This window comes from Spea bombifrons, chromosome 3 (assembly GCF_027358695.1).
Source record: "Spea bombifrons isolate aSpeBom1 chromosome 3, aSpeBom1.2.pri, whole genome shotgun sequence".
Lineage (NCBI taxonomy): Eukaryota > Metazoa > Chordata > Amphibia > Anura > Pelobatidae > Spea > Spea bombifrons.
Window position 1 is genome coordinate 56,010,950 of NC_071089.1, and position 26,008 is coordinate 56,036,957.

The 26,008-nt window shown below is 40.0% G+C and overlaps 1 protein-coding gene across 2 annotated transcripts in view; it reads right to left on the bottom strand.

The window, feature by feature from the left end:
* The window catches only part of PKIB (cAMP-dependent protein kinase inhibitor beta), an 88,900-nt gene extending 66,183 nt beyond the window's left edge, over nt 1-22,717 (bottom strand). The window contains exon 1 of one of the 2 annotated variants that reach the window (XM_053459023.1): nt 22,422-22,717. The gene's annotated coding sequence lies outside the window, so the exon portion shown is untranslated. The remainder of the gene's footprint in view (nt 1-22,421) is intronic. The other variant, XM_053459026.1, reaches the window with a different exon arrangement.
* Between the last annotated feature and the right edge of the window lie 3,291 nt (nt 22,718-26,008).

The following is a 26,008-nucleotide window of genomic DNA, read 5'->3' on the forward strand; positions in this document are numbered from 1 at the left end:
CAATCACAAATGTTTGGTATTCTGTGGCTGGTTAACCAAAAAGGAATATATTTTGCACTGTATCTTGGATAATATGTCCAATTTTTCTCAGAAATGCAATGTATCCTTCATCTACTAGTATTCAGGCACTGTCCTGCAGTCCTGGGTAGCTGCCCATGGAGGTGAAAAAGCAATTGAGATATCTGCCAGTGGAGGTCTGCCACAAAGACCTCCACTGCAGCTCCTATGTTGCCTCTTTGCGATGGTTGTGTCATCAATAGCTATTTGTGCCAGGGGGGCATGTGCCTTTGTCTTTCTGTCCACTTCTAGGGTTGGTCCTGCCCCTCTTACCACATACCCCAACACAGGTGTCCTGATTTGGACATTGGAAGTATGTTGCCTTTTTTTATAATGTCCGCTTCCAAGCCAGTTATTCTGGCTTCAACTTCAGGGTGTTATTAGATGTAATGCTAAAACCATTGTTCAGGGGCACGGACTGGGAGTGCGTGTATTTGTGCCCTCAATGCCAATAGTGTATTCTGGCATAGCCCAACCAATCCTTCTGCCACAATACTAGGGACCCCACTGGCCGAGCAGTGCACCGCTGATCAATATACTGGTTATAAGGGAGATCTCTATAACCTGTCCTTTAACACTATGGAGGACTGTGCCTTCTAACTGGTGCAATGCGTCTTTAAAAGAAAGCATAGCAGCATATGACGCCTTATACCTGCAAGCAGTAAAGAGGCTATGGGGTTTTCTGGCGCTCTGCCCTGGGTCAGGCCTAGGGCAGTGTCCAATATTAATATATCACTGCCTGGTTCTCCATCTCCATTCATAAACATGTGAAGGGCAGAAAAGGGCAGAAGCTAAGTATTCCAACAGCGTAAAGTTATTTAGAACGTCAAAAGATTTGGGCAGTGAATGAAAGGGGCACCAATTGAATAATATCCTTTATTAACATATACTTAATCATGTAAATGTACTAATAATACTAATTATACCCCATCCAGTCCAGCGCAAGTACTGATAGTTACTTTGTTAAATATCTATTGAGTGACCTACTAGCCAGTTTGATCTAGGCCAGGGGCGTCCAACATGCGGCCCGCAGGCCAAATGCGGCCCGCGAGACCTCGAGGTGCGGCCCGCGTAAGATCGGCAGCCAGGGCAACCGATCTTACGCGAGCCGCACCTCAACCCCTGCTACTTACTTGTGGGAGGGTCTTCTGGACTGCACAGAGGAAGTGGAGTTCACGTGACATCCTACTTCCTCTGTGCTTTAGCAGAGAAGGCAGAGGGAGGCCGCGCCCCCTGCTGAAGTCTGTAAGCGGCATCGAGGAGCTGCCGTGCAGGTAAGGGGTGGGGAGGGAGTTTGAATGAGTGTGTGTGATTGAGGGAATGAATCTGTGAATGAATGATTATATGAATAAATGAATGTGTGTGTGTGTGATAGCATGGATGTGTAAGTGCTGGAACCTTAGGCATGATGGGACTGTGATTGCTGTTAGCAATCACACTCCTATCATGCCAAGTCAGCCAGTACATGCTAAAAACCTGGCCAGCTGCCCCCCTTGTGTATTGATGCTGCCAGCAGTATGGGGTCTGCACTTACAGCCACCCTGTACCAGAATGTACTGGCTGACTTGGCATGATAGGAGTGTGATTGCTAACAGCAATCACAGTCCCATAATGCCTAGGTTCCAGCATTTACTGGATGGATGTGTAAGTGCTGGAACCTAGGCATGATGGGACTGTGATTGCTGTTAGCAATCACACTCCTATCATGCCAAGTCAGCCAGTACATGCTGAAACCTGGCTAGCTGCCCCCCTTGTGTATTGATGCTGCCAGCAGTATGGGGTCTGCACATCACTTACAGCCACCCTGTACCAGCGTGTATTGGCTGACTTGGCATGATAGGAGTGTGATTGCTAACAGCAATCACAGTCCCATCATGCCTAGGTTTCAGCATTTACTGGATGGATGTGTAAGTGCTGGAACCTAGGCATGATGGGACTGTGACTACTGTTAGCAATCACACTCCTATCATGCCAAGTCAGCCAGTACATGCTGAAACCTAGCTAGCTGCCCCCCTTGTGTAGTGATGCTGCCAGCAGTATGGGGTCTGCACATCACTTACAGCCACCCTGTACCAGCATGTACTGGCTGACTTGGCATGATAGGAGTGTGATTGCTAACAGCAATCACAGCGAGCACAGTCCCATCATGCCTAGGTACCAGCATTTACTGGTTGCCTGGGTTGCCAGCATTTACTGGTTGCCAAGTCATATTGCTAATTTTGTCCAGTTGTGTGTTACCTACTTTTATTAAAAATGTGAGTTTTTATTATTATTTTTAAAGGTGGGGGCCATTTTCGGTTTTGGCTAAGTGAACCCTGAATGTTTTGGTCCAGAATTTTCATTTTAGTTCATCCCTAGAATAAATCTAGGGAATCCTGAATTTGTAGTCGCAAAACTTTCTAGGCCCAGAAATCAGTGAGAGGAAGAGTAAAGGTTTTGTGTCATTTTACTTTATTTTAATCTGCATATTTTATTAAAGGCCATATTTTTTGTCACAGTGAAAAATGAGTGCGGCCCGCGCACGTATACAATTCTGATGAAGTGGCCCACTGCAGAAAAAACTTGGACACCCCTGATCTAGGCTGTAATTTAGAGTATTTGTACATTCCCAGATTTTTTCATGATGCAAAAATGTTTCAATCTGAGACAGGGAGCATGTAGCATGAAGCCAGTAATGTGCTCCTGTGCCATGTAAGTTATAGGGAGACTGAAATCCTTCCTTTAATAAATCTAGTCACGTTGAGTTCACAGTGAAATGACAGATTTTCTTATGTGCATAAATAATGTGAAATGCGAAGCATTTTAGAGTAAGGTAAAGCGTTATTCCACTGTGAATAATTTCCATTCATACATCATGTGTTTTCATCCTTGCAGTTTTTCAAAATCTTAAACCTTGATAGTGAATGTCGCAGGAAAAAAAACAACATTTTTTTTAACCCCTTAAGGACAAGGGGCGGTCGTTAAAACCCATTGAAAACAATGCATGGGGTTAATATACAGAGATATTCAAATATCCAGTCACAATGGCCAATAGGGCCATATACTTGGTCTTACTGCCATTCTGATAGCAGATTGGGTCCTCTCACACAAGTATAAAAATGGAACAGGCTTGCACTTAGCGTGATCCCTTTATGTACGTGATCCCTTTATGTATCTTGCATTTATAGTTAAACACAAAGGATTTCTCTACAGAGGAAATGATTTTGTTGAGTGAACTGAGATTGTCACCAATTACATTTGTGCCTAGGCAGGGACTGGACCGTACAGCAAGCAGCCTAGTATGCATAATAAGCATACCTAAGAACTCTCTGGGTTTCACCGGGACACTCCAGGTCACTAAGGCGAAACTCCGGGTCACAGGAGCGGCATTGTGACATTAAAAATAGCGTGTGTCCTGCAACTTCGATGGGACCGCACACCAACATCAGTGGCACCACACATGGACATCAACAGGACCGCCCACTGACATCAGCAGGGCCCGCTACCCGCATACCAAGGAACTTTGGGTAGCCAGAGCCAAAAAGTACACAGGTATGCTAATATGGCTGCTTGCTACTATGCAATCTAGTGCAAAACAATGTCAGCATGTTGCCAGCATATCATTAGTAAAACAACTGACCAACATGCAGGAAAGATATGTGATTGCTGTTGACATGCGGTGATAAGTGCTTGTGGTGTCACAATAACACCCCCCCACACACACACTGTGGGAACACTCAAAAAAAGAGAAATATACTGGCACATTCATTTATTTAAATGCTCGTATTTGTATTTTTGGAAATAAAAAAAAGGGGCTGGTGAGCTAAGGAGAGAGAAATAAGGGGAAGGATAGAGAGGAGTGACAGAAAAATGAGGTTAGAGATTAAAATAAGACACAAAAGAAAAAGTGGGGAGAGAAAGAGTATAAAGAGGGGTGAAGGAGAGATGAGAAATTAAGAGAGGATGATGGGAGAGGAAGAGAAGAAAGAGGGTAGAGAGAAGAAAAAGAGAGCAAAGGGGGGGGGATCTCAAATTAGTGTTTTAGCCATCACAGCCTATGAAGGGGATATGTTGAATAAGTACAAGCCATTCAGTATATTCATGAATAAGGAATAAGGTGCTGTTTTGTTTTCAAAGCGTCTGTTATAGTAAATGGACAGCAATAAACATTGTGATGCTGTGGGGAAGATTCAGAGTAACTAAGGCAACAGTAATTGCTATGCACATCAAAGGGGATTTTTAGCTGTTTCTATTTGAGGGTTCTTTTTGGTTTTTCTGCTTCAACATAATAACAGAAGACAAATGGACAACTTACAGTAGACCTTTTCCTTGAACCTCTGTGCGCAATGCAGTTTTACATTGAACTGTACTTGTGGCACAGCTTAAAAATTAACCTAGCAAACATCTTTCTGGTGTTATTGCTTTGGCATCCAACAGTGAACAAAGATCTTTACTATCTGGCCATAGTATATATACAGCTGTGTGAAAAAGAAAGTGCATATCAGGACATAATAACAATCTTCGGTTCCTTAGCAGGTCTAAAAATTAGGTAAATACAACCTCAGATGAAACAACACTACATTACATATTACACCTTGTAATGATATCTATCTATCTATCTATCTATCTATCTATATATATATATATATATATATATATATAAATAAAAACATAACCTATTGCGTTATCACAACTAAGTGGATAATTAAGTACCGTGTTATGAAATATATGAAATTAAAGTTTTGCATTTAAATCAAAATATCTAAATTCCACTGTAATTGATGTTACAGTGGTTTCCATCAGGTTTTGTGCCCAATTTGAATGAATTGAATATTTAGTAATAAAAATATCCATTTTACATTGCTTTCTCAGCAGCTGATCCTACCCTTAGCTGCCTACTCCTCATTCTTCATCCTCTGGGCGTCATATTTCGTTGCTCCGTGTCTTAAAGACTTTGTGCAGACTTGGCAGTGTAATTCGGCTGGTTGGGGAGATCTGAGATCTTCCTTGTAACCCACCCATTGAGCATAAGCACAACATGGGACCTGATCAACAAAAAGGGCAATCTGCTTCCTGGTTTTGCGGTGGGAGATTTTGCACCTACCCCCCAAGTCCAGGGGGGGAAAAACAAAAGGAACCAAGTATTTGTCTTCCTTATTAAGATATGATAAACCATGTTATATGTTCTAGATTATTTTTTTCAATGGCTATGTATTTTTGAAGGTTACCTGTGCTAGTATATCTACAGATACCACCCCATCTTCCAGACATGCTCATAAATTCTTAACAGTCATACCTGTTGGAGACCCCTGTTTTATATTTTTAGAATGTCACGTGGATCCATAGTGGATATAACACTTTTTACAATGGTATAACAAGATAAGATTAATTATAGTCTCTTTCAGTTTATCTTTAATTTCCAATAAAAAAGACTACCTTTAGAGAATATAGAGAGGTAAGGGTAAGTGGCCAGAGGAGAGATCACTATTGTAGCTCCCTAATTTGGAGCTAATCTTGTGAGTGCAACCCATAATCTGGAGCTAATCTTGTAAATGCAACCCTATCCCTCACTATATATTTGCTATATTGTACATATTACACAGTATTTTCCAACAGTTTTGTTTTGCATTGTATGCCTTTTAAAGATTTAATTTTCGGATCTGCCTTATAGTAAAACAAGAATATTTTTCTTTATTTTTTATTTGTTATTTCTCACACAGTAAATGCGCACTTTTTTGTTAGCAAATTAGTGCTTTGTGGATTTGCAGGTCATCGTTTATCCCTTTTTTTTTTCTTTACTTTTAGAGAATACCTGGAACACTTTCAGTTTTTAAACTAGAGTCTAACTATAGACTAAAACAAAACATAATAATTTAATTGTTAGCTCTTTCGGCCAGTGGACTTAGTTGGTGGCCATCAGATCCAAGGAGTACAGATGAAGTCTGTTTCACCCAATAGTCCCAGTGTTTGTGGGACAGTTCTGGTTTTTTGTGCACTGTGCTCCTCTCTTGGGTAGCTGCCCCTCTTGTGGGTTTATGGGCCCAGGGAGATCTAAAATAATTTGAGGACCATGCTATTGTCGCACATACTTCTACTGCAGCTCCCACAAGGCCATATTGTGACGCTCAGAAGCTGAGCACTGCAGCTCTTCCTGAATGTTGTATGGGTGGCCATATCCCAACTCTACTCGCTTTCAGTGCGGGCCATGCCCTCACCCAGCTCTCCTTCTGACTCGGACAACCGTAATGTATGCCACATTGAATTCAAATTGACATATTATATATTATTTTGTTCATAATTTCTCTTGTCAGGTTTTATTAGGCACATTTATTGAAGTGTGTTATTCAGGAAATTTGTTTTGAAAATGGAATACATAGGCCTGAGGCCAGAAGTCTATACTCTAAAACAGGTAGCTCTCAGGTGAGCTCCCTGCTGGCTAACCCTTAAAACATAACATTTAACTTTAAAATGTAGTGGGTTTTAAAAACATCATAAAATCCCTAGCAAGCCTTCATTCTCCTTTTTTGCGTCGTACTTTTTAAGTATCTACTTGTACATTTTATAAGCATTTATAACATCTACGCATTTCCTCCCACTTATACGCATGAATAGAAGTGGAATGATTAGATGCTTATTTTATTAGGTCTTGGGAGAAAAATAACTATATTTTTAAATTGAGTGTACCTTTTTACCAAAAACAAAATGCTCCATATAACTCTTCCGTTAAAAATAGTCATATAGTGCTGTAAAAAAAGTATAACCAGGTAAACACAACATGAAATTTTTAAATTATGATTTCATGTACGGAAGGAAAAATGCTATCCAGCCCTACCAGGCACTATGTGAAAAAATAATTCCCCTCTTAGTGACTAAAGCAACCAATCAACCAAATTAATTGATAATTGGTTTACATTTCACTAGACAGCCCTGTTGAATATAAACATCAATCAAATAGAGTCTTGCAAGGTACAGTAGGCTAAAGGGTCTCAAAAAGCAGCAGATTATTCCCCAGTCTAAAGGTATTCAAGAACAGATGAGAAACAAAGTCATTGATGTCTATCAGTCTGGAAAGGGTTACAAAGCCATTTTAAGGTTCTAGTACTCTAGCGATCCACATTAAGAGCCATATCTACAAATTTGGTGAATAGTGGTGAACCTTCCCTGGAGTGGTTGGCCTACTAAAATTCCTCCAAGAGTGCACTGGTGACTCATTCAGAAGGTCACAAAACCCAGGCTAACATGTAAAAAACTGCAGTCCTCCCTTACCTCAGTTAAGGTCAGTGTTCATAATTCCACAATAAGACTGTAAAATAATGTCATCCAAGGGAGAGTTGCATGGCAACCACTGCTGACCAAAAACAACACAAAAGCTTGTCTCAAATTTGCCATCAAGCTTTTTGTTACATCTGGCGTAAAGCTAACAACACATCATTACAACAGTCAAATACAGTGATGGTAGTGTGCTGCAAGTCCACCTCTGAATTGCTCAAAAGAAACAAAGTGAAGGTTTTGGAGGAGCCTACTCACAGTCTTGACAGAATCTGACTGAGATGCTGCGGCATGAACTTAAAAAGACAGTTCATACTCGAAAAGAAGATTGGGTAAAAATTTCTCCACATGGATGTAAAAGACTCATTGCCAGTTATCGCAAATGCTTGATTGCAGTTGTTGCTGCCAGGGGTGGCATAACCAGTTATTTGGTTTCGGGGGAAGTTACTTTTTCACATGGGTGATATAAGAAATGATCAACACTTTACCTTCGATAAATGAAATGATCAATTTAATGATGCATTTTGTGTTTACTCATATTATCTTATACAAAAATTATTTGGATGATTTGAAACATTTAAATGTGAGAAATCAGCAAAAATAGAAGAATTTGGGAAGGGCAAATACTTTTTTTCACAGCACTGTATGTCCTTAAAAAAATAGTAAAACAAAAGATATACATATTACCCTTCAATTTCTTACACCACAACTGTGCACAATGACACATTTTTCTAGTTATCAGGTTTTTGAACAAAACATTATCTATTCAAGGTATGCAAATATATTATTTAACACAGTCACATTGTCAGTTGTGCCTTGTTTAGTGGACTTATTAATCAATTTAGAATGAAGAAGGGCTGATTTAGAAAGGGCTGAAAAAATATTTCAGCACTAGTTTTCTAACAGCTAAATCCATAAATCAACATTGCTAAATCATGACAAAAAGAACCAGCCAGGTCCATTACCACATTGCCAGTGGCGGAACTACCGGGGTCGCAGGGGTCGCGACTGCGACCGGGCCCTGGAGTTCTGCCAGTCAGGGGGGCCCAAGGGGTGCCGAGCGGTTGCTGAAAACGACCGCTCGGCAACTCTTGGGCCCCTCTGACTGACAGAAATCCAGGATGCCTCTGCTCGCCTTTGCTCCCCGCTGCTGCCGCCGTCGCCGCCGTCGCCGCTGCCGTCGCCGCCGCGCTGCCCAGAGTGCAGTGTTGGGAGCGTGAGGCTTTTGTCTCGGGTGCCGGCGCTTCACTCTGAATGCCGGCATATGACGTCATATGCTGGCGCTCAGCAGTGAAGCGCCGGCACCCGAGACAAACGCCTCACGCTCCCAACACAGGAGTTGACGGTAAGTGACCTACAAAGGGGGGGTTGGGAGGGAGTGGGTAGATCGTGAGAAGGGGGTGGGTAGGGAGGGAGAGGGTATATCGTGAGAAGGGGGGTAGGGAGGGAGAGGGTAGATCTTGAGAAGGGGGTAGGGAGGGTAGATCTTGAGAAGGGGGAGTAGGGAGGGAGAGGGTAGATCGTGAGAAGAGGGGGGTAGGGAGGGAGAGGGTAGATCTTGGGAAGGGGGGAGGGAGAGGGTAGATCTTGAGAAGGGAGGGTAGGGAGGGGGTAGGTCGTGAGAAGGGGGGGTGGGGAGGGAGAGGGTAGATCGTGAGAAGGGGGATAGGGAGGGAGAGGGTAGATCATGAGAAGGGGGGTAGGGAGGGAGAGGGGAGATAGTGATAAAGGGATAGATGGGTTGGGGGTTGGGGGGCCCTTAACAGATTCTTGCACCGGGGCCCTGAGGTTTCTAGTTACGCCCCTGCACATTGCCCATTTATGCAATGGCTTTTAGAAGCTAGATTGGTTGATGAACTGAGAACTGATTTCATCAAAACACAAATAAGTTAATTTGGCACAATCTATCTGTGAAATGGATTCCAAGCTGGTATATCCCATGTTAATTGTTAGCTCCATATTGTGTAAGGGGGAGTATGTTGTGCCTAGATCGGCACATTACCTTAATCTTCCCCATGCTCCAGGAGCTTCCACTTTATGATACAAACTCTACGGTTCTCTGCTATTGGAAGGGTCATTCAGTGGCTGCTTCATTATTAGCTCCTTGGTAAGCAATATACCCATGAAAAATTAAATAGGACTCGCCAAACTCGGGGGTACTTTGAAGTAGTGGAGGGCTAACCAGTATGTGGCCATATGGTGTGACAAAATCCATAATATTTATGCCTTAGATAGTTGTTTTTGTGAATGGTGAGAAATAATGGTGACTGTGGAAGGTTATATATATACATATATAGATACTTCCTTTTACAAATATGCCTTCTTGATGCAAACAATTCTCATAAAGTGTGCAGCATAGAAATAAAACACAAATACACATAAAACTTATAACATGATACTGTCAGATGTAAACAATCTCATATAAGAAGTAGGAGAGCCGATTACTGTGTGTAGAGCAACCCTGCTCTGGTGATTGGGTCTCTATCACTGAGTATCTGTCTCCCCTTGTTGATCAGCTTCCAAATGCGGTGAGTTTTTTGAATGGTATTTGTTAGACTTACACATTCGGATTCTTATGAATTGCAAATTTACGGAATTTTGGCAAACTCGGTGTACAAAGCCACAAAAACGAGGCCAGCCCTCCCCACGAAGCAGACCAAAACGAAACAAAAAGCTCAGAATTTGTCTGAAATTTGCAAGCTCTTTCACTCATGCACTCTCATATTCTCATTCTCGTTTACTCAATCTCTCATGCTATCTAAATATTTCCCTACCTTTTCTGCTGACCACTCCTGCCGACCACTTCCACTTCCGTATCTTCTTCATCTTCTACCTTCTGTCCCTCAATCGGGGGAGAGAATGTTGCCAAAATTGTGGCGCTGCTGACCTCCTCTCCCTCAATCCCCCAATCGGAGGAGAGGATGTCAGCAAAAACGCTGAGATTTGGGTGAAGGTTCAACTTAGGGCAAAACCTTTTATGCTTTTTTTAGGTTGTGTGCGCTTTTATTTTGTATATTTTTTGTGCTGTGCAAATTTGCAGGCTCTTACCCAACCTTAGGGTTAAACAGCCCCTCCTGCCACACAGGTGCCTCATTAATTGTGTCCAAAGAAGGCTTTAAGAGTCTCTTTTGGGTTAAAATGCAGTGCAATCCCAATGATTCAGCTCATTGGTAAGCAATATAGCCATGGAAAATTAGATAGGACTCGCTCCAACTTGGGGTACTTTGACGTAGTGGCGGCCTAAACAATGTATGGCCGTATAGTGTGACAGAATCCCAATATTCATTCCTTAGGTATTTTTGAATGTATTCTCTGGGCATGCACTGAATTCTTGCTTTACTTTATTAGTTGCCCCTCTCTGGTAGCCCATACACTTAAAGATGAGTATTTGTGTCCATTCTGTTGGCTAGTGTAGTCATTCTCCTCAAACAATGCGTCTCCACCCACAGAGCTTCTGCTCACTGCATATTTTCTGTTTATAGCACCATTCTCTGTATATCCTAGAGACTGCAGTTCCTGTAATTACCAGGAAGTCAGCTGTTTCTGAGCTGCCATCATAGAAAACTAGAATTTTCAAAGAAACTTGTATCAAATGCCTTCCCATTAAAATATTTATTTGAACAACTAACCCTCTCAACTATGTCAGCATGCTTTATGAATTGAGTTGCACACAAGATTCACACATTGCTTATTTGTGTTAACAAATAAGTGTATGTCATAAAGTGGCCGGTGAGTACATATTACAGATGTAGTATTTGGGTCTATATTTTGATCTCTACTCCTGGAAGAAAGTCTTCTGTGAGATTAATAAATCACTGACTAAACAATCCCTGAACAGCCCCTGGTTCAATTAATGGGGATCCTAACTCTTCAATTATTGAATCTTTTACTTCCACTCTAGGCATAACACTACTCTTTCAGGAAACTATGGTATAAATATGCACACACACACATACATATTTTCTAACACCATATGCTGACACACACACATGCTAACACCATACACTAACACCCAACCACGCATATGCTAACATAAAAACTAGCACACACCTATGCTAACACCATATACTAACATACACACACTATAACATCATATGCTGGCACACACTCTTGCTAACACTGTACACTAACATACATACACTTTATCACCATATGCTGACACACACTTGTTCTGATACCATACACTCACACATGCTAAGACCATCCATTCACACACACGCATGCTAACACTATACACTAACACATGTACACTCTAACATGATACAGTAAAACATACTCAATCTAACACCATACAGTTACATATACAAACTCACTCTTCAACACCATACGTACACACTCTCACTCTCTCCTATCATTTGTGCAACCTGCCAGTTCCCTACCCCTCCCGTCTGAGTGTAATTTCTACGTTGCGTTTTAATTGACTGCGTGCTAGTACTGGGAGTATCGGAGGCATCCTATAATCCAATTGGCTAAAGAAGTCATGTTTGCCTACTGGCACAGAAAAAAACCTACAGCTGTAACCGCAATTATTGAAGCCTCTTGCACATAGCCTAAAAAAGAAATATCATTTTGAAACCTTTGATGTTGCACGTCAATGCCTCATCACCCTATAATAGATTTTTTAAAAAGGTCTCAAACAGTTTAGTGCAACGACTCGTTACAGGCACATCACATACCAAGGCTGCAAATTTGTGATTCACCGTATCTCAACAATTATGATTACCGTCATTCGATTTATTCAGTTTCTTAGGTTTAAAACATGTTCTCATACATTTCTATTTATCAGAGATACCTACAGCCCAGTAACTCTCCCAAAAGCATGATATTTCTAAATGTTAATTTTCCAGGTGTAAATCAACACAAAGGTCTGTTGCAGATAATAGATAACAATTATGTGAAGTGATTGATTTTGCTTAGAAAATTACAGATATTACAGTACAAACATGGCTATAATATTAATCAGTAGATAAATCACTGCACGTTATGTACTTGTTACATTCTGACATCTCGAGGGGCTTCATTAGAAGCTTTCCTAACGACACATAAACACTCCAAAGACTCCGGGGTTTTATACTGCATGCATCTGATAGCTAAGAGTAGTGATATTTAAAATTATTTTGTAGGGAAAGATGAGTCAGTAAATTCAAATAACGCCGTAAGATGCAGCAAGAGTACCATCAAAATCATTTATTTATTATATGTAAATATTTAATCTTCCTGTCTGAGGCATACATTCAATTTTATACCTTGGATCATTTTGTTATAGCAACAAAGTTTTGCAGAAGGAAGCCAGTAGGCTACAACATATACTAATAAAATATCAAAATGTTTGATGATTATTTCATCGTCATACAGGATTTAGTCAAACAAGCTCACTGTTAACCGGTACTTCCAAAAAGTACAGCCAACATAACACACTGGGTGGTTGCCTTACAAGGTGTATGAGCTAGTTTCAGTGTAGTGTCCCACAACTGATTGCTCAATGACATACTATAATGGGAACCGGGGATCTACCGGGACGTTGGAGCTACCTTCCTCGTGCTCTGGGCCTGCTACAGATGGGTAGCCCTCCGGTCCTCACAGTAAGCAATAGCGACAACATAGAATTAGATGCAAAACAACTAACATTTATTGGGGGAAAACACAGGGCTTTTATACACAAAAGACAAAGCAGTAATGGCTAAACAAACAAGGCACAAATCTGTTCTGTTATGATTATCTACAGTCAATGGGGCTCCTCAAAGCCGGTTGATTCAAACCTGGACAGGTGGGACATGGGGGACCAATCGGGAAGTCGTTCTGAAAAGGGGACATGTAGGTGAGGTTCCTGGAAGCAAGAGAATGGTTACTGGGTGTGGGCATAACCGAAGGTGTGAACAGGACCGGTAGCTGGTATCCTGATGGATACATGCAATTGTTTGGTGTGTTTTTACACTCTCGCAACTGCATGGTATGCTCCATTGTCTTTTCACCTCCCAAAAAAGCAGGACAGTGAGGCAGCTGCCCGCAACAGTGAGACAATCCCATGAAAACCAGGACTGTTGGGAGGTATGTATGTTAAAACTAAATGCCCGTTCAATGCACAAACCCTGCCCATATATACCGTATTTGCTCGATTATAAGACGACCCCCCAAATCTGAATATTAATTCAGGAAAAAAGGAAAAGCCTTAATATAAGACGACCCTATAGGAAAAAAGTTTTACCAGTAAATGTTAATTCATGTAAACTATTTTTTTTAATAAAAGCTATGATTGAGAAAAATATTTTGGTTTTATTTCCTTCTATTTTCCAACCTGCCCCCCAGTTATGCACATCTGCCCCAGAAATGCCTTATACCCCCTATATGCCACTGTGCCCCATGATATGCCTTTTAACCCTATATGCCACTGTGCCCCATGATATGCCTTTTGATACCCTATGTGCCACTCTGCCTCCAGAAATGCCTTATACCCCTATATGTCACTCTGGCATTAAGGGGGTTAAAAGGCATATTATGGGGCAGAGTGGCATATAGGGAGGTTTAAGGCATTTCAGGAGGCAGAGTGGCGTATAGAGCGTTAAAAAGGCATTTCTGGAGGCAGAGTGGCATTAAGGGGGTTAAAAGGCATTTCGCAGCGCACTCTGCCTCTAGAAATGCCTTATGCCCCCATTTAACACTCCCCTGCCCCCCCAAACGAGCCCGTACTTCTGACTCCCCTGTCATGCAGGCGGGGCAGCGTGTAGAGCTCTATGCGATTCGCGTAGACAACTTGCGCTGCAGCCGGAAGGAGGTGTGGCTAGCAGCGGGAGTTGTCTGCGTCCATCGCGCAGACCTTCCCCGACTGTCAGAGAGAATCTGATCTCTGACAGCCGGGGAAGGTCTGCGTGATGGATGCAGACAACCCCTGCTGCTAGCCACACCTCCTTCCGGCTGCAGCGTAAGTTGTCTACGCGAATCGCGTAGAGCTCTACACGCTGCCCCGGCTGCACACCGGGGAGTCAGAAGCACCGGTAAGTGGGGCGGGGGGGGTTGAGACAGGAGCTGCGAGGGGATCTGGATCTTAGTCGTCTCATAGTCAGACCTATTTGAGGTCTGATTATAAGACGACCCCCGATTATTTGCTCTGAAAAAAACCTCGTCTTATAATGGAGCAAATACGGTAATTACTCAATAATGAAAAATCGTGCCAATGTATTTTTATATTGCCATGTAATACAAATGTATGCTGTTCACTATACTAACTCAGGTTGTTGGTATACAAGATGAAAAAAATGTTTCTGAATTCTTCTGTGTGGTATTTATGTTCAAACCCAGAATTTTAAACAAAATAATGTTATTATGTGGCATTACCTGTTTTCTATATGCATCTAAACCCTTTAAGGAAACATATAGCCTTATATGGGAAGGAAAGAGTCTTGTCATTGAAACTGTATTATGTAAGACAGTGAGCTTCTTATGAACCGTGGTTTACTGGGGATTAGCATGTTGTACGCGTATTTTTAGATCTTATTTTCTATAAACCTGGCAGTATAAACGCTGGCAATTCAGAATTGGTCCAGACATTTGCAGCTCTAAAGTCATTTAAATAAAAACCTTGATTCTTTTATTAAAGCCGTGAAACTACATCCTATGCAGAGTGCATACATACAAACTGCTGCACATTATGTTAGGTTACATAGAAACTAGTATTTCATTTTTATTATTTCATTACATATTTACCTAGTTCTAGAGCAGAAATGGCAACTTTTGGAGGTTTAGCTTGGTTGCCTTGATTTTGCATGAATCACACAAGGACACTACAGATCACTAAAAGTTGTTATGACCACAGCACTAATATGTATTCTTCTAAAACAAAGGAACATTTAACTGACATTAACTGTAATTGTCCTCCTCCTCCATGGTCAGACGATTCTTGCCTCTGATTGGCTGCCTGGAGCAGCCAATCAGTGGTAGGAAAGCACTCCCTTTGAAATCAATAGGAGTACTTTCCATGTATGTGCATGGTGTTCTGAACAGACAGCTGCCGCAGCGCACCCTGAGCCAGCTCTAGAGGTGACTGTAGGTAAGTATATCACATGCTGGGTCATACCAAGCAGCATTCTGGGATAGATGAGAGAAACGTATCCATCTCTAATGTATTCAAATGCGCTATGGCTAAAATGTTGCCAAACAAACACCATAAGCTGTCACCAGCCATGTGACCTGTGTAAAAGATCCCCATATGGGGAGCAATGCACACCAAAGCATAATAACCTTCGTGGAGCAAGAGGGGCTCTTCAGCCACCCCAACAGCAATGCCCGGGACATCCTTGTGCTTCCTTCCACTTCCAGAAGAAAATGTTAGTTTCATTAGGCGACTAATTAAGATGTTATATTTCTATATAGCACTATTCCCAGTTAATAGGGCACAGAAAAAAAGTATTTGAGTTACAAAAAACCAAATAGTAAAATCATTTACTGTATATCTTGTAGTAAAAATCCTGACTCTTAAATTACTATAGAGTAAAACGAACGGTTGTGGTATTAATAGGCCTTCAAGGAGCAATCTGCCTTTAAAGCTTTTTTGAATAAACCGTTGATTTTTATTGTGCCATTTAAAGGCCAACTTTGTCACTAGAGCTAGCTAATACTTCTGCTGTCATTTTGATTTACTGATATATTTTTAATGCACTGGCTTTTACAGAACAAGTAAGGCTTGGGGCTCTAAGCAGAGGTACTTACAAAATTGTATTATTACAAGTGACAAGTCCCCAGACACGTAACATTGTCTTTCTTATCCTCTACGGCCAAGTTGAACAGAGGGGAAAAAATGATTCAGATGATTAGACTCATATTTCAGATTAAGCCATATTGTCCAGGACAAATTAAGAAAACAAATCATATATATATATATATATATATATATATATATATATATATATATATATATATATATATATATATAGGAATATGATTTCAATAAATTACAGGCAAAGCAGAAAGAAGCACAGAGATGAAGATTATATCGAGGAACGATTTACATTTTTATTGCATTCAATCTTGCATATATTACATTTCAATGGTAGTATGCAATAAAATACATTTTCTTTAGGTACCTCTAATGGCACGACAGTAAAAAGAAAACAAAAGTTGATTTTATATATAAATTACCTTTTGGCTAATAGTTTATAGTTTGAGAGTCTGTTTCACCAGACATTTAAGTGGAAAAATCAGAAATTGAAATGGAGATAAGCGAATAAAGTGTTCACCTGTGCAAGCTGCAATTCAACAGCTGGATCATGACCTGTTGGCTTCTCTTAGGCTAACATTTAGGTTCGTTTGTTCCGGGCTTACAATTTTTCTACATCACGCTTAAATACTTGTGAAACAAGTTTTATTTGATATGTTGTATCTTATAGGGGAGTTGAGGCTTGACAATCTTCCAAATGATTGAATGAGCTTAATTGCTGGCACTGCAACGTTTGGCTTTAACAAGCTCTCAAGCGTAGCTTGGCTGTGTATCTGGGACCATTATCATATCGTTTGTAATCCTCTAAACTCCCACTGGCCTTGTTTTCCAAGGCCCTAGGTAATTTACTGTATCTGCAGCTGTTTTATAATTGAACAATGAAGGAAACATAATCAGAAACACACAGCAGTAGAGTGTAGGCCTGTCAAAAAGCTGATCCATCTAGATTGTAGATTTCTCTCCCTTTCTCTAGATGCTTCTCTACTTCTAAGCGTGTAGACAAATGTGGTGCAGCTGCACAAATGGCTCCACAACAAGAAATGAACTGATAAAGTATTTTAGCCATTGAGTGTAGCAGTCTTCATTCTAGAAGACTGAGCATTGCTTTGCTATGTATGTAATTAATAGACACGTAAAATTATAACTTGGTATCTAAATGAAACATTTTCATCTGGTAAGGTTTATATAACATGGCATTTTCTTTACAATAATCAACAGTTGCAACAGCAAACTGACTAAACTTTTACGTGACCTTTGTCTAGAATGCAGAGCCGAATAGGCTGAGAATGAATCATACAAGAGAACGCTTTGGTGAGCTTATTCAGCAATCGCAAGGAACATTGATGCAATCCATTTTAAACTAACACTCCAGCCTCCCTCTTGTATAACATAACGTTAAAGTACATTTTTCCATGGACTCTATATTCCACATGTAAAAATCTGTTCATTTTTTGAGACTATGGAAAAGCACAATACAACTCGTCATTTAGTGATATTTTCCAAGTCTCTCAAGATCAGTGGGACCGTTTGATCTGGGTAGTCTCACCCCCTCCCTGGGAGACCAGGCTCGAGACATCATGTTGCAATGAATAATGACCATTGTAAAAGCTGTTAGTGAAAGAAGTTAAAACATACAAATGAGACCACACACAGATATACAGTAAAATCAAGGTCATAAATAATATTTTACATGTAGTGACGTTTTTTCCACATCTTGTTTTTTTGTACATTTAAAGTCTCCCTTAACCTAATAATGCAAATTAAAATATTTTTCCCATATCAGAAATTTTTTACCAGCTCTATAAGAAACAAGGGGACAGTCAGACCTTCTCAGGCCTCATAAAAGGTAACCATGATGACGATTGAAAAAGTATCAAACCAAAGTATTGTTAAAAATAAGCTAGTTAGTATAGACAATTGCTAAATATGTGTTTTTACCTTTTATTGCTCCAATGGATGCACAAACTATATATTTAACACTTTTAATTTATTATGACATAATGTTTCATTTATAAACACATTTTCTGCTGTTTACATATCCTTTATGACAACATTCACATGTGGAACATTGTGATGCACTCATACACAGCAAACATTCAACGCTGCTATAAAAAGGAAACCGTCAAGGGAGGAAAGAAAGACAGAAGGAACTGTCCCCTCTGAAGAGGGCCACTTAGGCAAGAAAATTAATTTGGAAACCGAGGTGGTCACTAGGGAGGGGCTACTATGGCTGACGGTCCAAATCTCAACTTCATAGCCCCAAATGGAGACTCTATTCAGGGCTATGGGCCAGCTGAGGAGATCATAGATCTTCCTCTAACTGCCGTGGCGTGTCTGCGGCGATCGGGTGGTTACCAACGAACCGCCGCGGTCCGTTACCGCTTCTGGCTGTGTGGCTCCTCCGCGTCACTCGCGGAGGTAACACAGGCAGAGCTTGTTGTTTTGTTAGCGCTGTTGCCATCGCGACGGCGCCATTCGCGGGCACCGATCACGATGACATCATCGTGCGTCCATTGGCCAGTTTTCTGTTTTCCCCACCTTCAGCCTTATTTAAATGCCCTGTTCTATAGTGCCTGTGCAACGAGCCACTATTACTGTGCTCTGGGTGTGTATTCTGTGTTTTTGTTCCTGTATCTTGCTACCTGATTTTCCGAGTACCAGACCTCAGCTATTGTCTCCTGATATCACTCCTACGCTGCCTGCCCTGACCTCGGCTATTGTCTCCTGATTTTGCTTCTACACTGCCTGCCCCGACCTCGGCTTGTTTAGTTATTGTGACTTTGCCTCTGGCCTTGATTTGTCCTGTTGCCTTGGATCTTGCCGTCCATCTGCGAGTATGCCTCCGCTCCCACATAATGGGTCCATTATCCTGTGTTGCCTGGACTTGCGTAACAGTAAGAATGCATATGTAAGTTACTGGGGAAGAGGATAATAAGAAGTAGGAGGGATAATGAGACATGGCGAACATAGGGTGAAAGGGGGAGATAAAGTGAAATCAGAGGGGAGATGAAGAGAAATGGAAAAGGTGAGATAAATGGGAGACATAATGAGAAAGGGGGTCAAAGAAAAGGGGGAGAGATAAAATAGAAATGGGAGAGGTACAGAGAAAAAGGAGGGACAGTAAAAAGGATGATAAATAAAGAGAGAGCAGAAAGGGGAGGGATATGAAAAAAGATGAGGTAAAGAGAAATAGGAGGTGTAATAAAGAGAAAGGGGAGAAAGGACAGCGATAGAGAGGATGAGAGATAAAGAGAAAGGTGGGAAAGATAAAGAGAACAAAGGGAGATAGAAAGAAATGGAAGGGATAAACAGAAAGGGGGGAGAAAGAGGAGGAGAGATAAAGATAAGGGGGATCAAAGAGAAGGGGGCAGATAAAGAGAATAAGGAGAGATAGAGAGAAATGAAAATAAACCAGCAGGAGCAAATGAAAAGCTGAGATAAATGAGAGAAATGGAAGAGATAGTGAGAAAGAGAGGATCAAAAGGAGACCTGAGTCTCTGAGAGGAGACCACTGTGGGTGCAATCTGAGTGTAGTCTAAATCCTGTAGAAGAAATCTAGGCAAATCCTGTGGGTTTAATATGGGTGCTGGGGCAAATCTTGTGGGTGCAATCTGGATGCTGGGGCAAGTCCTTATGTACATATTATAGAGTTAAAATGTAGTATCTAAAGCAGATAGACTTGGTTGCATATTTCCCAGAGACTGCAGCAAATAAAGAAATCTGAATTTTGTTTTCATTTTTCAATCATTTTTATAATTTATAAATGGTTTAAAAAACAGTGGCTCTGAGGAAACCCATATTTAATTTTAACATTATAGAAACCATTAAGATCTAATTGACAATGCATTAATAAAGTTGTGGTATTTCAGCATTATATTTTAAGGTCATATTTCACTATGGCCTAAAACTCTTTAGCATTAAGGGCCATTTTCTACATTGAATGCAAGGATCCCCTGATGGGATCAACACGTGCAAAGACTATATGAGTGCATTTACTTGTCTAGAGGGTGAATGGCTGTTCAGCCATAAATTGCAACTAGCTTTTTATATGTGCATTGAAAGGACACTAGCATGAAAAACAGTTTGATGCTCTAAATAGCCTAAATTAGAATACACAGCAGACACATAACTAAAAGAAGCAGTGCTAGTTATGTTTTAAGTTGTTTTATGTTTTTCAGAAAGTTTCAGAAATGGAGCCTGACATTTTTATATGTCATCTAGAGGGGGAGGCGGATCCAGTTGGGGACAGGGTAGGATTTGAAAGATTGGAGAGTGGGTTCAAATGGTTAGTAAGAAGACCAAGAAACTGCTCCCATCGTGTTAATACCAGTCCAGGCCATCCTGGAGGCCTGAGAACCCGCTGCCATACCATAAAAAATTAAGCGGGCAATTGCCTCTACTTGGCTATATTAAATGTTGGGAGATGTTAAAGGGGTTGCACAGAAGGTTCAAGAAGCAATGAGAGAGTTTTCTGCACACCCAGTATCAGTTTGGGGAGATGTCCTAATGGTCAACGAATAGACTGTAAAAGCTTATGGAACCTCAGCCAATTCATCTCCTGGGACCCTAGGCCAAAAGGTTAGTATGGATTGCAGAGTCAACCCCTCAGATTTCCTGGGTAATAGAATAACCCTTTAATGAAATATAAGGTATTAGCAGCAATAACTCCACAATTGAAGGAAATGTAATGCCTATGTATTGCCTGCCTGCCAACAGTTCAGAATTTTCCTGGGGAAGTTACTTCTTTTTTGGTCAAATTCCGGGCTTTCCTAGGATAAAAACACTGCCTATGCAGAGTGCATTACACTATGTACAGCCAGCATTGCATTTTAACTGTGTATATCTAAGACACACACAGCCTAAACGCATGTAAATCAGCTCTAAACTATCAGTATTGGGTAGCCCAGAGCTCAATGCCGTAGGGTCAAGCAGAAAGAGATCCAGGAAGGAAATGTTGGTGAGTATGTTATTGCCAGGTATCAGTGAGACGACTTTTCCTTTTAAAGACACAACAGGTATTGCGCAAAAAAAAACAGGAATTCTGCCAGAATAAAATCACCTTTTCTTTGCACATTTTCAGTATTCTATATAAAAGGAAGCACAGGGTGCCCAGAACATTGCTTTCACATACTTACATCTAATTTCTTGTGACTTTTTGCTCATTACTTAAGAGGTTTGTTTTTTTTAACCTGTGCTTGTAATTGAAAAAAACTATTCATGTTTTATACCATCATTAACTTTTTTTCCTCTCAAACTAACTCACAGGTATTTGAACAAAAGGGCACAAACGATCAAGAACTAATTACTTTAATATGGTTTACTATATTTTTCCTATAGTTAAAATACTATACTTTTATAGTTTTACTTTTATAATTCTTTTAGCTCTGTGATCTGGTCAGTCTTGATATTGGGGAAAAACTAATCCAATTATTTTGTTTTATTCATTTTGCTTTGTTTCTAATCTACTACATTGTCTAGCATTCCTCACATAGGCATTACCCTTAACAGAGTTTCTTTAAATCAGCTGGGTGTTTGTTGGTAAGTATTACCGGTATTATATGGGGCACGTAAGAAATATTTCCATAAAGACATAGCATGATGAGATTGAAGGTGCCTTTAACACAAAAGTAGCAAGAAGTAAATGGTATCAAAATTAATAAAATGCCCTGTGATCTTAGAAGATGATTTCCTTATATATTTTTTCGCAGTATACCAAACAATTCTCCTATTGATATCTTTCAAAACTGCAAAATTGTCATCAATCTATTACAAAAGCTAGCATATCATAATACTTAAAGCTATCATCTATCATCTCACTAGTATTAACTGCCCATGTCACAGTAAAGCCATATAATCCAGGCACATATGCACAAACGCCTGTGCTGAGAAAGCGATGTATGTTTGGAAGAAACCCAATACAGGTGTATAGAGGACCGAAAACTGCTCCAATGATCCACATACTGTGGATACTCAAAGAAGAAACACAAAGACATTTTTGGTCAGCTCTCTTGAGTCTCACATTACATCATACAACTGTGTAATCTACTCACAAGGAAGTCTCTGTCCTTGTTAAGATTACATATGGATACCCACACAAAGCACAGGAATTCTACCTCCAAAGGGATCCTGTGCTCACCAACCCCAGTGTGAATGAACCTTCTCACAACCTCAACACCTTCTCCTTTCACTCCCAGTTCCCATCTGTTGAGTCTAATTTATTGGTTCCATAAAATTAACCAGTATCAGTGTCTGCTTTAGCCAACAAGAGGTTAACTCTGAACTGACTGTTAAAAACCACATCTGAGAAAACCAATGTGTGGCTAAAAAAAAAATAAGAACAAACAGTTTTTTTTTATTATAGTTATTTCCCTTCCCTTCTTTCCTAAAATCCCCAGGAATCACTCACCAATGAGATGATCAGTATGAGGCTGATTCGAGAGCTGTCAGTAGCAGTAGTCACAGGGAAAGTGGTCAGAAGAGAATGCTTAGCCTTTATAATCCAGACCTCTGCAAGGAGCTGAGGAGGTCATGTTAGTAAAGCAGATCCAGCAGGAGATAGGAACACACTGCTTGCTGTGTCTCCTGAGACTGTGGCACAGTTGTTTAGGAGACACACACACACATTCACAGTTTCACACACCTTTACTTCCAGTGAACTGTCTTTATTATGTGACTCGAATCTACAGATTCCCCTCCCCTGGCTGAATGCAACCACTAAACACAGCTAGCAAGAACATTGCACTGCCATCAAGTGGACTTGGAAATAACACAGTCATACAGATGTCTGCTGGAGCTGTGATGGAGTCACCTGTAACATTGGATGTGACCATCACAGATCATTCTTCCTGTTATATTTATAGAGAAGCTGATAACTGAAAATAACATGAAACTTGCAAATTAGGTTTCATATATTACCCTAACAATCCTGTAAGGGGTAAGCGTTAGCACAACATTCAACAATATGCTTCTAGTACACTGTAAGAGAAGGACATATCTGCCAGCTGCAACTCTTTTAGATAATCTGCATAGATTTTATTGTTTAGAATAAAATACGTATTCTTCCCTTCATGTTTGATTATGTTTAACATGTTCCTAATGTGTGTGTGTAGTTTTTGCTCAATTATTTTTCTACAAAATATTCTTGTGATTCAGCTGTGGGCTTAAGGAAGCTACTGAATTAGACAATATGTTGGAGTAGATTACACCTGGGGCTGCTATTGGTCACTCCCAACTAGCCCCTACCCATCATGGCGGTGATGTTATGCCTGTATGTGTAACAGTTTACAATCCTGTGTGTTTATGTGTGTTTGTATGTGCGTCACAGTGGTGTTATGAGAAAGAGACAATGACAGCTGCCTTAAAAAATCTTTCAGGGACCCCTGTATTAAACCATTGCTGGTATCACCCAGTACTGATTGTGATTCCATTACGTAAGCAAGTAAGTAAGCACAACGCTGTGGAGCAGGTGCAACAAGTCAATAAATAATATGTAAATATGCACATTATTTGAAGACAAATGTTTTGCAAGTTAGATTTGCTTTGCAAATATCGTCAGCTTTTCCTTCCAAATATTTATCCACCGGGGAAAAAACAACACTTCGAAGTTTTGTAAATGAACATATCTAATGGCGGATCCTCTGTTTGCATTCCTAGGTATACCCTTGTCTGCCTGTCTTCGCTCTAAATTGTTTTTCCTTTTATTAAAATCAGTTTTAGAATTCAAATAACTATTTTAATTGATACAATATTTTTAGAATATATATATTTTTTTTTTTTAAATTTAAGTATTGAACTATGTTAAGGTATGTAAAAAGATGTATTTGGGTGTAAAACTGACTGCGTTTGATCAGAGTGCCTGAAAACCAAACAAAATCCTATTACCGCACGCGAGTGAAATCTGGAAGCTTTTCCGTGGAACTAAGCCTCTAAGGGAATTATAATATCAAATGTGTTTGCGTTTGATTGATGTATATGTCTACACATGTTGGGAAACACTCAGTGAAAATGATATTCCTATATTTAAGGAGTAGAGGAACGATTTTACATTCAGTTACAGTGTGATCACTATAGTGTGTTTTAAAATACACGGGTTACACCATAACAAAATGGAGAGTAAGTTGTGTATCGCATGTCATCATATGTTATTCTGGTCAATGTTGCAAATATATAATTCTTTAAAGGATACTTTGAAGTTTATTATTTGTGCTAAAACTGAGGTGAATACCTCCCACGTGTCTCTTTTTAGGAGGGATAGTCCCTGTGTGGGCCCACATCCTTTTGTTCCTCTTTTCTAGGAGCTGATAATGTTTGAAGAGGAAGTGACGGTGTTCTGCAGGCCTAACTATGTCTGTAGCGGCAGGAGAAAGCATGATTTTTAAACTTAATTGTACAAATAAAATACATTATTCTGCTTCTAAAAGCCTTTATTACATAAACAGTTATCAATATCTGTGGCAAGGTCACATCAAAAGCCCCACTCCTGGTTACACCACTAACCACTTTCTCCAAAAATGTCTCAATTTGTCATCTGAAACGACAAAAGTGATAAAACAAATAAAAATATTAATAAAAAAATAATTATAAATGAACGTGCATCCAACATCATAAAAGGTTGTGATACATAAAGAAGGTCATGTTTCAGCTGAATTCTCCTTAGAATTGCTCTTAAAATAAATCTGTTCAATGTACAAGATTTAAAAACATACGTGGGAAGGAATTAAATGTAACTGCTCCATGTAATTTTAGTAATTACAGAAAATTCTGAATTGAATTTCAGAGAGCATTTCAGAATCGATTTTTTTATGAACCATTGTAACATTACATAGATAGGTTGATTTGTATTATTTTTCAACCTGACCAGGTCTAGACTTATGTGACTAAATCTAATGCTAACGTTTAATGAGTATTGTAATTTGCTACATACGTTTTCCTGTTTGTGATTGGGACAATATTGCCATCTTCCCTGTGTAGCATGTCTATCTGCCTTTGTATGTCTCTGAGCATTCTCCTGGCGTTTGACAAACCCAGATTTGTCCATACGCCTTCCAGAGTGTCATCACTCCAGAGTCCAGAGTTTGCATCACGCTAGGGGACACTTGGCATTGGGCTTAGTGACCTACGGCTTGTGTGCAGCTGCTTGGCCATGGAAGCTCCTGACGCACAGTGCTTGTGCTGATGTTGCATCCAAAGGCAGTTTGTGACAGGTGATCTTACACAATATGTAATTCAGCACATGGCAGCCCTGCTCTATGAGTGTGCATTGTCTAACACTTCATGGCTCAGCTGTTGCTACTTGTAGACATTTCCACTTCACAATAATAGCAATTACACAATTGCTATTACACAGGCAGGGTGACCACTTAGTTTTGGTCATATAGTGTACTATAAATTCAAAGTAAGAAATCAATCACACCTAAGCTTGCATATAAAAGTGTGCACTCAATCACTGCTTAAAACTATGATATTTTCATATATTTTATTTCAAATATTTTTTTTTTATTTTTTTTGTGGTGGTTAATAGTGTAAGTCACTATTTTATATCAAAACAGCAAAGATCTGACCTGTTCCCCAACATTTTGAAAGAAGGTGTCTTATGTCCCGTCCACAATGAGACTAGGCTCAGTAGAGTTTGAATAACGTGGATGTCCTTACTTATTTTACAGTGCCCCAAATGAAATTGGCCCCATATCTGTATTTACACAGTATGACTTGATGATCAAAAGATATTTTAATATTCTCATAACATTTATACTGGTGCGTGTCTGGTTGTCCTCAATAATGTGTCAAACATTTCAAATGTTACTAAAATTGTTAAGCTTTGAAGACATCATTTCATGGGTCTGTCCGAAATAAATCACAATAAAAAAGGAAAAAAACTGCAATATTTCTGTGTCGGAGCAGTGTTTGACACATCTATGGAATTTAAAGGCAGTGTTCCACCTACTTTTCTACATTGAACAATTTTGTACATAAACTTTGAATTGGAAACATCAT